Source organism: Aplidium turbinatum, chromosome 8 (genome assembly GCF_918807975.1).
Source record: "Aplidium turbinatum chromosome 8, kaAplTurb1.1, whole genome shotgun sequence".
NCBI classification, from domain to species: domain Eukaryota; kingdom Metazoa; phylum Chordata; class Ascidiacea; order Aplousobranchia; family Polyclinidae; genus Aplidium; species Aplidium turbinatum.
Genome location: NC_137479.1, coordinates 17,599,890 through 17,605,889, shown reverse-complemented (window position 1 = coordinate 17,605,889; position 6,000 = coordinate 17,599,890).

The following is a 6,000-nucleotide window of genomic DNA, read 5'->3' as shown; positions in this document are numbered from 1 at the left end:
AATTAGGAATAAAGCCAGAAGAAATATGGGGAGTGGAAAAAGTTTGAAGAAGAATAGAAAGAATCCTCTTCTACGTAGACCTAATTATCTTTTTTACAAGTTTCTCTCAGCTTCAGTTTATGCCATACGTCGGCACTTCATGAAGCCTGTTTCACAATAATCTCTGTATCTATTGGCTTACCAAAGATTTTAATCCAAATTGAAAGTATCTGGATCATCATCATCATGAGCAGCTGTTAATTGAGTAACAGAGGGCGTATTTGAGCAGTCAACTGTTTTAGAAGATTCAACCCAAATCTATTGGTATGGTATTACTATACCGAAATCCTAAACCATCACGCCGGGTGATTTCAATTATAATAAAATAATCAGAATAGGTGTTGTGAAGTAAATGTGTAGTCAATGTAGCCTACACTAATTTTTCAAAAAAAAAAATGTCTTTCTTTTGTCCGGCTAGAGTTTGTTCATAAGTATGCAGGGAAGTACAATATTCATGAACATTAAATCACAACTGTCTCACCTGTTTCTGAGTGTAGCTGTTGTCGGCAACGCCCCGGCGACAGCAAAATATTGTCCACGGCAATCTCACTCTTTGAAAGGAGTCCTTTTGTTGCTTGGAATTCAAACTGTTTCAAAATTTGAGTTTTACACTTGTCAGAATAGTGACCAACAATGATGTGAAAAAGTCTGTTATTCAAATAATCTTCAATACAGTATTAAAATGTTAACTGATCAACTACTAACGGCAGAGTTACATGACATCATATCCAAGTGACTAGAAATATTCAAGTTACTTTATGGCATGGGTTCTCCAATTTTTTTTATCACACCAAGTTTTTCAAATAACATTTGAATGAATAATTTCAGTCAATACTTTGAATTGTGAAAAATTTAGGTTAGACTTTCAGAAATTAAAAAGCAAAGCACAATAGGCCCGATCAACATCATACCGAAAGACCCACCGAAAATAAGCTGGCGACCAACCTTTGGTGACAATCCATACTTTGAAAACTCTTGGTTTACAAGGTAGGCTAATTACTTAAGTGCACAATACGTATATCTGAAGCTTTTACGTAAAAAAACGCCTACAGTCAGTAACAATTAAGTATGTGAGTGAAATTGTTATAGAGTTGTTAACTTTTTAAATGCAGCAGATCCCTATAGTCCCTACTTACATGAACTGGTTTTATAAATCCGTAGGTGGACGGGGAGTTGATCGTAGTCGTCTTTTCTTTCCAATCTGTTTCGTTGGCACTTTGTTGCCCTGAAAAGAAAGTATCATTCTTTAATGCAGCCTGTAGTTAGTCATTAAGCTGATTTTAAACCAGTAAAGATTTCTGAGTCCATGAAAAATATACTTGGGGCTTAAAGTTTGGACAATCCAGGGTTCGGTTAAAATATTTTCGTATATCCAGAATTTCAGGTGTTTACTTGTTGACCACGCCATGTATTACTTCTTTGTATGAAGCTTTATCTTCTTCGCCACTCCAAGGGTCGAGAGGTTCTCCCCTTTACCACCCTTGAGCAGTGGGGGCGACTCTGTCTAGAAATTTTGGAAAAGTGCCAAGCAGCCACTGAATTGGTTGGTTTTGTTTTGAATCTCCTGTATATCTTCGGACTGACAAAGCCTTGATTGGTATTCATGATATTTTTGCATATTTGTAGAAGCTGTTGACGCAGGGCCGGTTACCGAGATTGGCAGAGTGAAGTTTTCCGATTGTTAAAGTGTTGTTTGCCGCGGAATTATTCCGTTCACTGGGTGCCGCTGAATGGAGAGCAGTCCTGAAATGCCTTGCTCATGCTCACACCTCGAGAGTCGAACCTGCGCCGCGTGATCTTGAGCCGGGCGCGTAACCACTGAGCTAACGAAGCGGAATTGATTCGTCATCCAGTTCACGCAGATACAATATGATATCACGTAACGTTATAAGTAACGTAACGTAAAGGTAGCATATTGCCTTGCTTAAATGTATTGAAAAAAGTTGTGAACGTTTGCATAAATTTCATATTTGTATAGTGTTTTCTTGTAACCTAAAGCTAGAGAGATGGGCAATAACTAGCTCACATAATTTTATTTCAAGCACAACGGTATTTTCTGCATGCTGAATTACCTTGTTTTGAAGTAACTAAAAACATAGACTGATCAGCTCCATTTTCATGTTGTGGAATCCAAAAGACTTTTAAAGATCCCACTCCAGCTCCAAACATAAGGTACCTAACAATACAAAAGAAAAGTAGCTTGTTACATTAATTTAGATCTCTGTATAGACACCACATGCAGGATGAAAACCTTTCACTGGGTAGCATCTGAAATAACACATATTCAACCATTCATTTTCAATTTAAGCAATAGCTGCAATTTATTTCAAAGATGTTAACTTTTAATCTACACAATGTTAGTTAATAAAAAAATTAATTATTAACTGTTTAATGGATATGCTCTCACCAGAATTTCAGACAAAAGTTTGTATAGCCATGTAATGCGACGTATGGTGAACGGAAGACCGCTGTTTCACCGAAAGAGCTTCCCAATGTCTTCATATATGCATAGTAACCCTCTGCAATCCACAATATTACAAAATCATCACACATATCATATTACAAATTATCATATTACACAATTATCACAATTAAACTACAGGTAAATGCCCTAATGAATATGAATAGTGATTAAAGAAAAAACTGATTGCTTACCTGACCATCAAAGCAAATAGGTTTTTTAGCTTTATATTGTAGTAGTGCATAATTATTGAGCGTTCCACGATTTGATTTTTACATAAAATATTAATCATCACGACATTAAGGTTGTTTACCATCATCGTATCTCGGATGGTCTATATCTGGTCCACTATTTTGGGTTCGAATGAGACTCTGGCTTATTCCCCAATCTAGTTGATCAGTCCTGCTTTGGTTCCATCCTGGACACCTAAAATGCCATAGTCTTCAGGCGATCACTTATCTCGTTAGAACAAATATGAAGATTGAGATTGTTTAAAACATTAATTTCTTAATTGAAATAATGCAAAACAGAATAGCTTATGCAGGAAAGCTATAAGTGCTTTTGAAACGTTGAAATTTCAAGCTGTACGAATAAGGAATGACAAACGTTTTTGTACTTGAACCAGGAAATCAACCTTTGAAGAGTTTTGAGGGTTTAGAATAAATTCAAAGTGGTCCGCAACGAGTCGAGTTGTTGAATTATGATACAAAATATCCTAATATAGGCCTACAGTGATCAGTATCAGCAATGTATATTGACTGGCACTTCATTATTATCGGACACATTGCTGTATTCCTACGTCATGAGTTTGTAGCCTAAAACGTTGAAGTTAACTTAAATACGATAAAGTAAAAGAAAATAATATCTATAAAATAAGAACATAAAGCATAAATTTATAAAATAGACACAGATTTATTTTACCAGCCGTCCTCAAAGTTGCAAGAGAATATTTCCGAGGAAGTTTGCACCAAGTTAAATTTGCTTCCAAATCTTGGTGACTTTTCAACAGACTTTCTTCTCAAGCTGCCCAAGAGAGTAAAAAATGCCAACAAAAAATTGATGGATGCATCTGATGCAACTTCGAGTTCATCAATGTATGGAATTATTCTTTCGCCTTTCACAGTCGACAACGAAACAGGAGGCTGTTGCAAAACAAATCAACAGAAAATAAAAAAATAAAATCGCCTATGTTTTCTAATAGGTTGAGTTGTAACAAGTTTATCTCAAATAACAGATGAGTAGCTTACATTTTCTTACCAATAAAGTAGTTGCTACTTTCGGAGGTTGTCGAGATAAAGGATTCAACTGAGGAAAAAGATGGTGGGGGAGAAAATGAGTAGAAGGACTGGGGTTGCTGTTTAATCTAGACTTAGTCATTTTATTAGCTATTAATCTATGGGAATTGACAAAACGAAACAATAAACTTTGTTTACTGGTTTTGTATTATTTTTTCAACAACGTGAAATATTTATTTACTAGGTTTTAAAAGTTTTATTGTAAAATGCAGGAGGCCTATACTTCAAAAAAAAGTTAAATGTTAAATTGAAATGTTTCTAAACCATTTGCGCGCTTCAATCTTTCAAGTTAGTTTTATTCTGAATTCTTCTTTTATATTCCAATGGTAAAATGCTTTTTTAATGAATGGGTGTGACAAATGGCCTAAAGGCACATACTTTTGTCTACAATCACCAAGATAACATATTGCAACTGGTGATTTAATTCTTTTGTGTTTGGTAACTACCAGTGAACGTCAGGAAGCAAAACCTCAAAAGGTCTGATAAACAGTTGTTTGTTGTAATCTATTTTATTGACTCTGGCTGTTGTTTTCATGCTCCATCAGATAGAGTCTACCCCATAACTTATTGTACTTTTGAAGATTTTGGAAATACGATTCTTTGTGTAAATTTTCAGTCTGTTAATTCCGCTATTTAGTAACAGTATATATTTAGTGAGCTCTTAAACTAACGACATCCAAAGTGGCTCTTTGTGCATTTGCAGTGTGTGTATTATTTCGTTGTTTTGTTTTGTATATGGACAGCTTTGTCTGATGATGATGATCATGGCGTATGAGCGACAGTAGCGCACCCAGAAAAAAAATTAGGGGGGGGGGGGCTAATTCAGAAATGTCGGCCGAGTGATTTGCGATAACAGTGACAATAGGCCAATGCCAGTGGCCTAGCCAGGAATTTTGAAAGGGGGGGTTTTAACGGCCGGCGGGCAAAGCCAGACGGCGTGTTCGCCTAAAACGACACCCAGCGTCTGGGAGGCCTCCCCAAATTTTTTTGAAAAATTACTTTGAATTTGGTGCATTCTGAGAGCATTTTCAACAAAAATGTGGGTATGAGTATTTCTGTAAAATGGTGCTGTCCGGTGGCATAGCAAAAAGATAAGATCATGTTTTCTTTGGCAGTTTTCGGAAATAAAGCTTAGTCTCTATGTTTTCTTGTTGCTAATTCCTGGCTGAGATATTTGAATGTTTGGTATTGGCAAAACTCACTCTTTTAATGCAGTTTCGTTTGAAATTAGGCAAACTTTGTTTTAGAGAAATAAAGAGACTGAAAGCATCATTCCCAATATCGTGACGTCACACGCGTGCCAAAGGGGGGGGGGGAATTGAAACTCATCCTCATCCCTACGTCCACTCTCGCAATCGTCTATAGATCTCGACTTTTTTGTCATGTATGACAAAATAGAATTCGCTTATTGTTTGCCAACACAAATAAGTGCGAAAACAACAACTAGCACGAAAACAGTTTGAAACAAAACACAAATTTTGTAAACAGTAAATTTGATGTGGACGTTTTTCCTACTTACAAAACATTCGAAATAAGTTCGTGTTTTCAACTAAAGTCCCAGGCGCCTTCGTTTCTCTGCTCAAATGTCGTACACAGTTTTAAATGTCCGTGTGATTCGGCATTGACGTATGGTACATCGGTATGTCCACCAGACATTTGACCACGAGAGTACGGGAGCATCTGAACTTTAGGGAGTTAAAAAAAAGTGCCATCAAAGACCATATCACGAAGTGTTTTTTTTGCACAGATCGAAAATTCTCTGCTGACTCATTTAAAATTTACACAAAGGCAAATCACAATTTGATAGCAAAATTCAGGAAGCAGTGTTAATCAAACTCTGCAACCCAAATTTAAACAAACAATTTGCTGGAGGTGCGTCCATTCTCCTCAACATTTACATGATGTATCACGTTCCCTGTGGTGCAAATTTTTTTGTAGTTATTGATGTAGTTGCCTTTTCTTAATGTAATTTTACCTTTAAGAAGTTGAAACTCATTGCATTTTTATAAATATTTTCGGGTTCCTGATGAGGGCTTAAGTTAAGCCGAAATCGTTGAACTGTTAAAACTATTTGTAAATATGTAAAATATATTGTTATAATGCTCAACCCTGTTGTATTGTTGTGTCTTATTCATATCTAACCAGTGAGCAAAATGTATAAATGGAGAACATACAAAAACTTTATTTTGGTGGTGGGTTTGGGGG